Source organism: Drosophila persimilis, unplaced genomic scaffold (assembly GCF_003286085.1).
Source record: "Drosophila persimilis strain 14011-0111.01,24,50 unplaced genomic scaffold, DperRS2 tig00000191-arrow-pilon, whole genome shotgun sequence".
Classification (NCBI taxonomy): domain Eukaryota; kingdom Metazoa; phylum Arthropoda; class Insecta; order Diptera; family Drosophilidae; genus Drosophila; species Drosophila persimilis.
This window is the reverse complement of record NW_020825298.1, coordinates 14,404,300-14,416,301: the sequence shown is the minus strand read 5'-3', so window position 1 is coordinate 14,416,301 and position 12,002 is coordinate 14,404,300. Positions and strand designations below refer to the sequence as shown.

The window sequence follows — 12,002 nt, the reverse complement described above, 5'->3', positions numbered from 1 at the left end:
AGCTAATTAGCGTTGCCAGAGGAGGGGCATGGGGCATGGGGCGTCCACAAAGAAAACCACCAGTTTGGTGGCCGCCAAGATAAACAAAGCCAAAGGAAATCCCCCAATTCAAGCCAGAAAATAAGGAGGAAAAGCCAGAAGAGAAGAAGGAGCATAGCATCACCTCTAGCGAGAGAGAGAGGGGGGGTGAAGGGGAGAGAGGGGGAGAACATAGTGCACAAAGAGCCCAAACAATAACCAAAGCGGAAGGCGAAATAACAAAAGTGAAAAGTGCAAAAAGGGGGGAAGTTTATTATTATTTGCAACAGTTAACATTTAAAACAAAAGCTGCAACAGCAACAAAGAAGCCCGCAGCAACTGCAGCTTCCCCACATGCCCCAAAACAGTATGCGTTGCACGGTTGCACGGTTGCACGGTGTGGTTGAGGTCCCTCCTCCCGCATTGGGCCAGGCAGCAGAAGAGTTCATCAAGATATTCCCCTATTTTTGTGTGTTTCCTGTCGATGTTTAGATGTTTGCTAAAGCCAGAAGATAATCAGGAGACCCAGTTGCTACTTTCATGTGTATCCATTGTATTTGGCTATTTGTACACCTTTGACCTTTGTTCTAGAGTATTTTGCGACCATTCGGCATTTAAAATGTCCTAAAATCCATCGATATCAAAATTCATTACAACCAGAAGTATGTGAAAAAAACATTAACTTAAAAAAAAAATTATTTTTTTTAAAGAAACATTAATTATTTTATTAAAAAAAAAAATTTATTTCTATTAATAAATTCATGAATAATTTATTAAGCATTTTCAAAATCGATCCACAAAAGTAGATTTGGTAGAGTAAAAATGCTGTTGCAAAATGCATCCAGAAGATATAAGAATAGAACCGGCTTGAGCACTTGAACATCTTGAGAATAGCATAAATAAATAAATTTCATAGCACCGTAAAGAGGAAACCTTTCAAGGGATACCTTCCAAACCTCTTCGGGGGACATTATTTGTTCTGTTTAAGGAGCATCCCCTAGTCGAGCTATGGACTAAAGATCTCCCACTTCTATTTAATTTAAATGCAATTCAACAAAAAGTACTCCTCTCCTGATGAATGGGCGGCACCCACATATGTGGGACCGGGACCCCATGAAAGAACGAGCCAAAAAGAAAGGCAAATAAAAAGGGGGGAGGTGGGAGCGGGGGGGAGCAGAGACGAAGGCAAACACTTACGGGCGCTTAATGAAGGAAACGGCATAAAAGCCGCCGTCTAAGTAGATGTTGTTGCTGCTGCTGCTGCTGCCTTGTGCAACAAACGGAAGTACAAAGAACAGCAGCAGCAACAGCAACAGCAACAATAACAACAACAACGGGAAGAAGCAAAAACAAGAGCAAATATTATGAGAATTGAAGGCATTTTACCAGTGCCGACGCCTGCAGAATAGAAACTTAATTTTTGCTGAATGTGTCGCCGGTTTTTAGGGTTTGGACTGATAAACAACAAAGGAGGGGAAACAATTACTGGGTTGGCTATGGTGGATGGTTTTATGGGAGGGGCAGCGGGGGGTGGGGGACAAACAAGAGCAGAAATGTTGCTAATTTAGCGTCAAATGTGAAAGAGAGAAAGCAATGAAAGTAAATGTACATGAGCATAGGAGAAAAGGACTAATAACACGGTGATTCTGTGTAGAGATGGTCTTTGTGTTTGAGAAGAGATATGGGAATCTGTTTAAACTGGGGAGGGAATCGTCTTCAAGGGCTTTGGAGCCCTAGAGAGATAGGTTATCCGTGTGCAGGAGAAGGGTTTCTATGGTTTCTCTCAATCCCTCTCATTAAAGACCACTGCTACCATCAATTTTTCACTCTCAACCATTAATCCCAAGGAACTTTGTTGCTCTGCAGTTAATCAGGCAGACAAATTCAACGAGATCTGCACCAGACAGACGCCCCATAATGCAGCAGTACCTCCCACCCCGCTGGCAGCACAATTTGGTGGCAAGTTTAAAATTATCTCTAGGACAACGAGGACTATCCAGACAACGAGGACATTTTGATGCCCCGGCTGGCCGGCAGTTTGTGTGTGTCTCTGGCAGGGATGTTGGCCGGCCAGCCATGTTGTCAGTGGAAATGTCAGTGACATTTTTAGCGTCCGATGCAGACGAAGGCGGTGACTAAAACGAGAGTAGATGTGCTGCGACTGAAGCTGTAGCTGCTGCAGTTGTCGTAACTGTTGTCTAGTTTGTATCACTACACTGAGCGAAAAAATAAACAAATTTACTTCAACTACATTGAATTCTACTATAGTGACATTCTACTTTACATTCTACTTGATTTGGTTACACGAATACACTTGCAATACACGGGCACTTTAGCAGCCTATGCTGCTCCACTCATGCAAAACAGAGCGAGAGGGCAACAGAAACGAATGCCTTTTCCCGCTGCGATGGGAGTAAGCAATTTGGAAAGAGAACGAATGGATAGCGGAGCAGATTAAGCAGCATGGAATAAACGAACACCCAAGCCGACTGCGCCGCTGCGGCGATGCGTCGGAGCTTCGTGCGTCGTAGCCTCACAATCGTCTTGCGGTCGGGTGGGAATCGTTGTGTGTTTAAGAACAACAACAAATGCAGCGAAGCAGAAAAGATTCTGGTGAAAAGGAGACAAGTCGAGATCGGTGAAGCTTCCTGGAAGCTCTCTTCCTCCTTCTCCCTTGTTTCTATAGCTTTGCACTTACCGTTTTCTCAGTGTAGATATATGTTTTTCCCTCCCGGCTCTTACCCACGGGCTGCTGGCTGCTGACTGCTGTCGTTGCATTGAATGCATCTGCAGTTTACATCCGTTTTAATATTGTCGCTTGTTGGTTGTTTGCTTCCAGCGATAAACATGAACCAAAATGGTCGACTAACTGTTAGCCATGTTCCCCTCTCTCCCTCTCCCTCTCCCTCTCTCCTTCTCGCTTTCTATCTCTTAATGCACCCACATCCGCTTTAGAATGACAACCGACAAACGTCATCTAAAATGTAAGGGGAAACAATGAAATTTTGTTGCAATTTTCCCCATTTTCCATTTCCCACAGGCCATTGGGGGTGGGGGGGGGGCCTGTGGTGTAGTTTTGTGTTTTTCGAGGAATTCCACGGCATTCTGTTCTGTGTTCTGCGATCTGCTTTGTTACGATTTCTGTTTTGGCATTATTATGGCACGTAAATGTCCGCTGAATAAAATGCATTTGTTACCACCGGAAAAATGACGACAAGAAAAACATAGAGAAAATTAATATGCAAAAGGAGGCCCCCGTGGAAGCGACATGTGCAAATCATCGCTTAGGAGGGTAGGGTGTCATTTCCAATTACCATAACAGAAATCTCTTTTAGCGGAATTCTTTCGCTATTGTATCCACCATTATCTTTAATCTTCGTTGGCATCACAATACTTTGTCTGTCATCTGATCTTCCTATAAGTATTCTCCATCAAAACCACAAAACTTCTCCCCTATACAACCCCAAAACATTGCATGCCGAAAGCTTTTTTCCCTTTCTTGCTCGTAAAAACAAATACCAAACGGCGAAGCGTCATTAACCAAAAAGGCATACGAAGACTTGGCTTTAGTTGCTTTCGATGCGATTGGTAATTAATACTAAATATATTATTGATTTTTGGTTGGCCCTTAACCAAAGCTAGTGGCTCGCCCTTCTACAAATAGAGAGAGAAAGAGAGAGAGAACGAACCAGTCGAAGGCAAACAGAGTGCCTGGCAACCCCGCAAAAGTCGGTGCCTGAATATCTATACAAGTATAACGTAGACAGAACTAGTGTTTGTTTGTTTGCGCGTTTTTGCCTGCCTGGTGCACGATATTCCCAGGGGTGCAGCGCAGAAGATGTGTATCAAAAAGGGGCTCCCAAAAGATGGACGTGAAAGGGAGTACCGAGTGGTAGGGAGAGTAATACGGGGAGCAAGAATCAATGAAAGCCCTTATGCCCAAAGAAAAGTATTCTTTTCTACAGCTTAAGACATCTATAGATCCCCTATTTTATCCGCTCCAGAGAGATGAATATACATACAATATAGATATACTTTCAAGAGACCGGAGAAGAATATCCTTATATTTTAGGGTAATTTTCTAATGCTATAAATCTTTTCGTAAGTGCATTTATATGTTTCAAAAAAAGTACTGCTCGTATCAGAAAAGTGTCAACATAAACACTCGAAAGGTGAGTGCACTGGCATTCAGAGCCACCCCGAAAACCAGCTATTTTTCACCCCTCTAACTACGCCCTTGATTGGGCGGATGGGGGCTCCAGTTGGGGCTGTAGTCCACTTTTATGAGCGTTTAAATTAGTGCGTTTCCATTGCTGTTGTTGTTGTTGTTGCGGGGGGCTTTTGCGGGGTGGGAGGCCGTTGCCATTGTCGGACGTTATTGCCACCGATTGCAACCCCCCAGACCCAGTCCTGCCCCGTCCTGCCGTGTCGTGTCGCGTCGATGAAGGTCTTGGGGGTCTTTTTGCTTCGCTGCCGTGTTGTGTGTCCACTCTGGTGGCAAGATTGTTTTATGGCCAATGGCGGTTTAGTTTATTAGCCGCCAACATGCAGGTGATGGTGTCCCCCGAGTGGGCAGGGCGGAGAGCGGATCGGAGAGGAGTGCAGGTAAATGTATGGGCGTGGTGGATTGTTGGTAATTAAGACTGAAACTATGAAACCGGATACGGGAAAAGCGTTCGTCAATGTGGCGCCGTACGACGAGTCACTCTCCTGGGACAGAAAAAGGAAGCGACGGGTTCTACGATGGTGAATTCCTACCCCATTCCCAATTTCTAATGATCTGAGTGACAAGAAACTAATTAGAAAGAGTCTCTGATTGAAAAGTTGATTGAATTGCAGGGAAAACCGCACGTAAAAATGGACTTAAGAGCAGGGGAAACTCTTTCAAGGAATAATGGATATTAGAATCTCTAGAAAGAGCTCAAATAAAACTGGAATTCATAAAGAATTGAAGTTATTTCCATCCTGAAATTAAAGCCAGTAATGTTTCCACCTTTGAGAATGTTTTTTCAAGCATAAATCTGCAGAATTTTCTTCTCTTGTTTGTTGTTGTTGCTTCCGAGGTTAAAGAATTATGCATAAATATTTTATAGAAATTTGTAGCATTTCCATCAAAGCAAAATGTCAGCAATTCCGCACAAAAAGGGCCCAAGGAAAACACCCGACACCAAGGCATAAATAAAGGATATTCGTATGAGCAGCCAGCAGCCAGCAGTAGCAGGAGGAGGAGGAGGAGGAGCGGTGGCAGCGGTGGATATCTGTCAGAAGCAGGAAAAGTGGGAAGAGCACCAGAGGAGGAGTGCAGGAGCTCAAAAGACGGCCAGCAACTGTGTGAAAATTATACGTTCAATGAAAATATTTGCCAACACATGGAAGCACACACACACACACACACACACACAAAGAAAAAAGGAGAGAGAGAGTCCTGCGAGGAGTACGAGGAGCAGTGTGTCTGAGCCATATGCCGACTGATGGCTCGTACTTCGCTTACCGGAATAACACTCCTCCTCGCTCGCTCCCTGCTGCTGCCCCTTCGGACTTTTTGTGGTCTCGCCTCCTGGGGGCTTAGAGGCACGACCACAATGCAATTTTGCGGTTGCACACTTATAGAGAGAGGAGTGAATGAGATACGGGGATACGGGGGCTGCCAGGGGCCAAGGGACGGCTCACTTGAATGCGCAATCAGCAGGACCTCCACGGACCATGTCCTTTTTGGTGCGTGTGTAATAATAAAATTGTCAGGCTCATAAATAAAATGTTGCATACAAATGGGCGAACAATCAAAGCAGGAAGATGGGTGGCAGCAGGCGGGAGAGCGAGCGAGAGGGGAGAACAGGATGAGGATAAGGGCGTGTGGCAGGGAATCCAAAGAGAGCTGGGAATGGCATGGTGCAGGGCAGGGTACGGCGCCCATTTCCATATGCAGTGCAGTGGCATGCAACGAATGCGATAACCAAAGTTGACCGCAGCATTGCTCTGATTTTTACCGCAAACCCCCCCCCCCCCCCTCCACCCTCTGGTTACACCCATTTTGGGGTCAGAATCTGTCGCAACCTTTTCACAGCTCCATCTTTCTCTCTGGCCCGTTTTATTCCTGGGATTTTCACAGCTCTTCCCAGTGCAGTGTCCATATCAGTATTCATGTCCATGAATTTCCTTCATTTAATGAACTTTGGTTTTTTGCTTTTCGCACAAGTTTTACCAAGCGCATAATTTCGTTTTAATATTCATTTTAATAATATTAAATATCATGTGTTGTGTGTGTGGTGTGTTAGAGCAGAGGGCGAGGGAGTTTTATCACGTATACGCATCGTTGCATCCACAGAATACCACAGAGCGGGGGAGAGGGGCAGAAAAGGGCTCTGTGGATGAGTCCTACACCAATGAAGATTTAAATGAAAAGTCAAAGATAATTTGTTGCACAAATTTGCATTTTATATTGCTGGATATTTATTATAATGAAAATTACTAGATTATCGTTTTCCTTGTTTTTTTTTCCAAGTGTTAATTGAGATATATTATTAATTTATTGGGTTATGGAGATGGGCAGCACTTGTATCTTGATTTTCAGAGCATTGGCAGCACTTGTATGTTATTTTCCAGAGAATGGGCAGCACTTATTTGGCAACACTTGCTTTTCAGCAATTTTTATTCACTTCTCACTTTGTTTAATCCCAAATTGTATTTATTTTCTTTGTTCTTATGAAAATATAACATTTTCCATGAAATAGACATGGTTTAATTCCATGTGGCATGCCCCAAAATATGAAATTATTTGCAAATCAGAGACAAAAGAGTAAATCAACATCAATTTGCTTGCAACACAACATTATTATTCGTCCTCTGGGGAGTCCTGCGGCTGCCGTTGCGGGTCCGGCAGGAGGCATTAGCATAAATAATTTCATCAATTTACTGCCTCCGTAACTTCCCCGCCCCGCCCCCTCCCTACCCTACCAATATTATGATTATTATTATTATTGAATTTTCGTATTTTGGCAAATTTCCCACATAATAAGAGGAAAGCAGAGAAAGCGCGAAGGAAAAGCAAACATTTGTGCGATATTTGTGTTGTGTTTTCGGGTGCGAGGCGCGGGGGGCGGGGGTGGTCTTGTTTCTTCTGAAGAAGAAACATATTTGGTATGCAAATGATGACAGCCCGAACCGCAGCAGAGAACCAGAGCCCACAACGTGGTCCGGCAATCGTGTGGATGGGGCCGCTGGAGCCCCCGGGGGTAGGGGGAGGACTGGCCTCTCTGTTCGAAGTAGAATGTTATCCTGGGCCAAACATTGCCGCAAGTGCAGCAATTGCCATGTGTCTGTGTGTGTGTGTGTGTGTTAACATGGCAAGCATTTTAGCCAGAAAACTATCCCCCTCCGCTGCACCCCCCCTGCGGCGCGACAGAGAAAGAGAGCCCAGCTCTTGGCTTAATGCATAATTGAAGTTTTGTGCAGCAAAGTTTTGGCCCCGTACCCCCTGCACCCCTTTTCCGAATAAACATTTTCCAGACAAATACAAATCCCGCATTCGAAATACAAATATTCGTTTTGGCCAGGGAAAGCAGCAGCTCCGAACCGAATGAATTATTGTGTGTTCAGGCCAGGAATTAAAGGTCTTCCAAATGGAGATGTTCTCTGTTTTGGCCAGCAGGGAAACAGAGGAAATAGAGCTTCTCAGAGATCATGCAAATGAGTCTTCAAATGGGTTTTACTCTGAGAGGATTATGAAACAAGAGATGCATCTTTCATCAAGGGATTATTCACTCAAGTTTAGGCTTTTATTAAACAGATGTTTCAATGACGAATAAATAAGGTCCTGGACGATCCTTTTTTCCCCCTAAAGAATGGTAATCGCTCTTCGTAGAGGATATTTCTCTTTCACTGTTTCTTCTATGATATATTTCTGTAGTCCCCAGTTTATTAGCCATTATTGCAAAGCATTGGCTTTTGGCCTTCCGCCAGACTGCAATAAAGATTAATGTTTTCTCCGCCCTACAAATCCACCCCCCCTCCTCCCACCATGATTGCCACAAACAACAAACTATTTTCTCTCTCTCTCTCCCGCGGCAATTTGTCATCATAAACAATATTTCACAATATCCGCTTTTGCCTGTTTTGCCATTTTTACTCTTGAGCTTTTGGCCATTTTGCTAAAAACCAGAAAACAACAAACAGCGAAAGGGGGGAGGGGGAACAGGGTACACGGCTTTCAGGGAATACAGGCACTCTTTAGAAGGAAATGGTGGAAAAGAAAACCAACGGGGAGAGCCATTTGTAATAGTTTGCAGACCTTCTGGACCTTCAAAAATTGTTTGATTTTTATATTGAAAACCATATTTTTTGCAAGGGTTTCATGAATATACAAATATAAAACAGAATTCCAGCAACAGCCTGAGGATCAAAGGGGTAAATATTCGTCCATAAATATGAATAAATCTGCATTTGCTGGCTTTTCCTTTGGGGATTTTCCTTATTTACAGTCACAACAGAAATGTCTCCCCCCCGCCCCGTTTGGAGGGTATTTTTTAAAAAAAAGTTTTAATTTTAAGTGCGAGAATTGTTTTTATTTCGTTTTTCCTTTCATTGAAGGAACTGTTTTTTTTTTCTTCTTTTTTCCACTCATTGAGGAAAATGTTTCTCCTCTTTTTTCCACTCATTGAAGGAAGTGTCGCCAGTCGGCGGCCATTTCTGTTTGTTTGCTTTAACACTTTCGCACTTCTCTCTCACTCTGCATATACATCTTCCTTCTCACTCTCTCCTCTTGCTTTTAATTGTGTTGCTTTCTGTTTTAATTGCGATTCTCCGTGCAAAAAGGGGAGAGGTGGGGCAAAAAGAGTGGAATTTAATTAAAGCAAATAAAATGTGTTAATTAAAAAACTGTGCATATAATTGAATTGTCAACTGCATTCATACGCAGATCCTTGAACACAGAGACTCCTGAATGCCGAGCAGTTCTGATCCCACTTCCTGGCTTTTTGCACAAATATTGAGAAATAAATATAAACATAAATCGATAGGGGGGGGAGGAGTGTGAGGAGCTATTAGAGGAGTGCCTCTACCATTGTCGATGGATACACTCCCTTGCCCCGAAAGCAGATCCCGATCACACGCCGCGTGTTTGTTTGTTTACATTGGAATACAAGAAAGATAAGCGAAGGAATAGCGAAAGCCGATGGCTTGCTAAGCACAAATGTTGCTGCTGTATTAATAAGCACCGAGACACCGAGAGCATAGACAACAAAAAAACGAAGAGATCGGGCGAAGTCCAATGAGAGTGCGAGCACGAGCAAGACCGAGCGGAGGCTTAAGCATAGGCGCTTGGACCGCTTGAAAAAATGAATGCGGCAGCGGCACAAGCGAGAGCGTTCTCTCCTACTCTTCCTACCTGCCTCTCCTTTTCCATCCAACTCTTCTCGATTGTCTCTCCCATTCTCTCTTCAGCTACTTTTGCTATTAGCACGCTTTTGATGAAGCTCAGCTTTTAAGCTCAGCACTACTGGATGCGCTTTGATCGTCTGCGGCCCGCTTGTGCTTTCCAGAGAGTACGATGCAACGGATGATGTGGGAGAGCGGTGAGCACCGAAGAGCGATGAACCAAAGCAGATGAGTAAATAGCAACAACAAACGCCTACACAAAAACAATGCTAGGCAAAAGGTTTGCTTGCACTGGGATCAATTCAAAAGGTTGGATAATTCTCGACTAAGGCAGAAAAAAGCAAGAGTGAGATAGATAGATATACGACAGCCTTAAGCAAGCGATGGTGGATTGATTTTCCCTTAGGGCAACCAAGGCAGGGCAAGTGAGCCGGGGGTTGGAGGCCCACGAGCGAAACGAGTTCACAGGGGACTTGCCTTTTAGTTCTGGGACGATACCCAGGTAGGGGCGAAAGCTTTAAAATATAAGGAAATATCAGCCCTGCATGAGAGATCTTTCAAAAACTTCTCCCCAAAATCATAATACCCTCCTTTTGAAGGACATAGGGCCTCTACCTATGAGGGAGTATTTTTTGCATTTCCATTTCCTCTTCGATTTCCATCAACATTAATTTTTAATTGCAAATTGAGTCTTGTTTATTGATTTTACAGCAGATTGCGATAAAAATGTAAAAAAAATGCGTAATATTTATGAGTGGAAATATTATTTGTACGACACGTACATATATTGCATTATCAGTTGTTTTTTTGCCACATTCACATTCCGATTCACACACGCGTTTTCCGCATTTTCCAGGGCTAATATTTTGGGGCGGCTTTATTATGATTGCGTCGCTAACTTAATTAGCTTTTAATTAGTGCAACGCTGGATGTAAAATAAATATTGCATTTCAGAAAATTCTGTTTGCTATTTACACAGGTTTTTCATTTTAATTATAGAAAAATTAATTGTTTGTAGTAGATGAAGGGTCTTTCCATCTGTTCTACTGTCTGTCCCTCTGTCTGTCCCTCTGTCTGTCCCTCTGTCTGTCCCTCTGTCTGTCTCTGTTTCGTGTGTTAATTAGGGATGGAAAATTTTGTTAAATATTGCATGATTGTATAATGCTGGATAATTGTCGAGGGATTAGCGGAGGAATTACCGGAATGCGATTTTTCATTAGTTAAACATTTTTTGATTTAGAAAGGGGAATTTATTGTCTGCCTTTTCTTTTGTTAGTTTTTCATTGAAATTACTGATACTCCTCCTCGTATCGTACAGATACAGCGTATATCTACCCCTAATGAATGCATTCATGTTTTATTCATTTGAAAACTATCCAATCTTCCACCCTTCCAATTCATTTCTAACCTCACTCAAGAGTTTGACCAACAAAACTAGTTAAGAGAAATCTGTTACACTCCCATTCCTTTCACACCCCCAACTTCACACCGACCTCCACATGTATCCCCCCCTCCGACACCCGACCCCTGTTCCACAAGTTTTTCGCACTTTAATGACTTTTGCGCGAGGAAGTTTTTGCCGTTTTCTTGCCATTAGCCAAAGGCGAAGAAGATACATATAGAAAATTAATGAACTTGCCGGAAAATATGGCAGCAAGGGACAAAAGACACTGAGAGATGGAAGGGTGGAAAAGACTGGCAAAAAAAGGTGGAGAGAAAGGGGAGAAAGAGTGGGAGAAAAGTGCTAAAATTGGCAGATGGCCATAATGAATGTGAATGCGAAAATCTGGCAACAGTTGAAGGGTTTTCTTTCTTTCGGTTTGGCACTGATTGAGGAAGAGGGTATTCGAGTAGAATAAAAGGTCACTAATGGTCTCAGGAATAGCTTGAAAATTCAACATGGAAATGCACTTTTGAAGAGAAGAAAACAGTTTAAGCTCCTTGCAGAAATATATGATAATTCCATCAACAATCTCAGTATAATTACCTTCAGAAATTCCCCTAAAACAATGCAGGGGACACCTTCCTTTGGGTATCCTCTGGCCACACACTGATATCTGATACAGACTCTCATTGTTATTCCTCCACTCTATTATCCCTCGCGTAAGCCAGCATTATTATCCTCCTCTCTGGCACTGGAATCATCACAGGATCCCCACAACATCTGGCAGCCCTAATTACAAGCCCAACCGCCAGACCAAGCGAATAATAAATATGAAGCGGATTCTGGTCCCCAAAAACCAGATGAAAATTAACTGCCGGGCACCTGCATATATTCTCCAGTAAACACCGAGCGAAAAAAATGTTTCTACAGGACATAGAGCTTATCCCACAAAAACCACAGAGGGCGAGACACATTCGCAAAGTATTTAAAATGTTGCAACAATAACAAATAACGAATTAATTTAATACGCTTTCACGTGGACAGAGAGAGAGAGAGAGTCAACGTACAAAATAACACGTATACGCCCCCAAGGAGGGGGGTGGGGGGATTGGCCAGGATTCTACTTCATTTCCATGGCGCCGTCCAGACGATTCTGACATTTTATTACCTCACAAAAAGCCAACAAAAGCGAGAGAAACGCCAGGAACAAACAGCCACGAAAGCCAAG

General features: G+C 43.2%; 1 protein-coding gene across 3 annotated transcripts in view; it reads right to left on the bottom strand.

Moving 5' to 3' along the window:
- The window catches only part of LOC6589865 (stathmin), a 75,432-nt gene that overhangs the window by 17,458 nt on the left and 45,972 nt on the right, over positions 1-12,002 (bottom strand). The window lies entirely within an intron of this gene.